Here is a 1499-nt window from a genome sequence, read left to right as displayed (position 1 = left end):
TGAGTGTTAAATAATATAAAGAATTTAATGTTAAGTAATATACCTTCGATGTTCTAAGATATCCCGAATTTAAGTTGAGGCTCTTACATAACTATATCTAATTTATATACTAAATCTTAATCCAAATATACAACATAGAACAGTTTATATATAATGGAAACAATTTCCTCAACACTCAAGTGAAAACATTTCCTCTAAACACCAATATTTTCTCGTGTAGCAGGAAAAACATTCCCCTTCTCCATTTATCTTACAATCATTTACATTAAGTAGAACGTTTAGGAGGTATTAAGTGAGTTAAGAGGGTGTTCAGGGCTCCGAGGTGTTAAGGAGCCTTCGGGGGGCAGCGGAGGCGACTCGGAGACTTAAACAAAGAATGGTATGGGTCCCCCGAGGGTGATCAGTGCGGCCGTGAGTGATCACTCCAACCACTGTGGCAACTATCCTGCCTCGGGGAGCTGACGGAGAACGGGCAAGGGGTGTGGGGAGAAGGGGGCGTGAGGGGAGGAGAAGGGGGCGTGGGGGGAGGAGAAGGGGGCGAGATTATTGAAGGAGGCGTGAGGGGAGGACAAAGAAGTGGTGAGGGAAGTAATGAGTGAGAGGAAGAACGAGTGTTGGGTGGGGACGGGGGGGAAGTTATATAGTGGGGTGGAATGAGGTGTGCAAGGTAAGTGATAGAGAAGGTGTAGTGAACAGAGGAGGAGGATGCAGAGGTTGAGAGGGATGAACCGGTAGAGAGGGAAACAAGGGTTTAGGGAAAGATAATTATGAAGGAGTAGAGAAGGAAGGAAGATTAAGACAAGGTAAACGTTCCTTGTTGGTATTTTGAGGATTAATTATAAATATTCATTGACTAATATTATTATTATTATTATTATTATTATTATTATTATTATTATTATTATTATTATTACAATTATTATTGCATTACTTATTATCGAGAAAATCTCTGGAGCAGAGCGGGGGATTGAACCAACGTCATAGTGAATGCCAGACGCAAGCCTTACCCCTCAGCCACGACATGCTACGACAGTTATGCATCCTTGGACGCTACTGTGTTCTCTAAGGAGTTTGGAGGTCCCACCTGTTGCCACATCCAGTTTTTATTAATAGCTCCCATGCTCTCTCTCGCTCTTACTCTCTCTCGCTCTTACTCTCTCTCTCTCTCTCTCTCTCTCTCTCTCTCTCTCTCTCTCTCTCTCTCTCTCTCTCTCTCTCTCTCTCTCTCTCTCTCTCTCTCTCCCTCCCTCTCTCTCTCTCTCTCTCTCTCTCTCTCTCTCTCTCTCTCTCTCTCTCTCTCTCTCTCTCTCTCTCTCTCTCTCTCTCCCTCCCTCTCTCTCTCTCTCTCTCTCTCTCTCTCTCTCTCTCTCTCTCTCTCTCTCTCTCTCTCTCTCTCTCTCTCTCTCTCTCTCTCTCTCTCTCTCTCTCTCTCTCTCTCTCTCCAAAAAAACGTACCTCTCTCTCCATTTCCTTCTACTTCTCTCCCTGGTCTGGTCATA

Source organism: Procambarus clarkii, chromosome 57 (genome assembly GCF_040958095.1).
Source record: "Procambarus clarkii isolate CNS0578487 chromosome 57, FALCON_Pclarkii_2.0, whole genome shotgun sequence".
Classification (NCBI taxonomy): Eukaryota; Metazoa; Arthropoda; class Malacostraca; order Decapoda; family Cambaridae; genus Procambarus; species Procambarus clarkii.
This window is presented reverse-complemented; position numbering follows the sequence as displayed.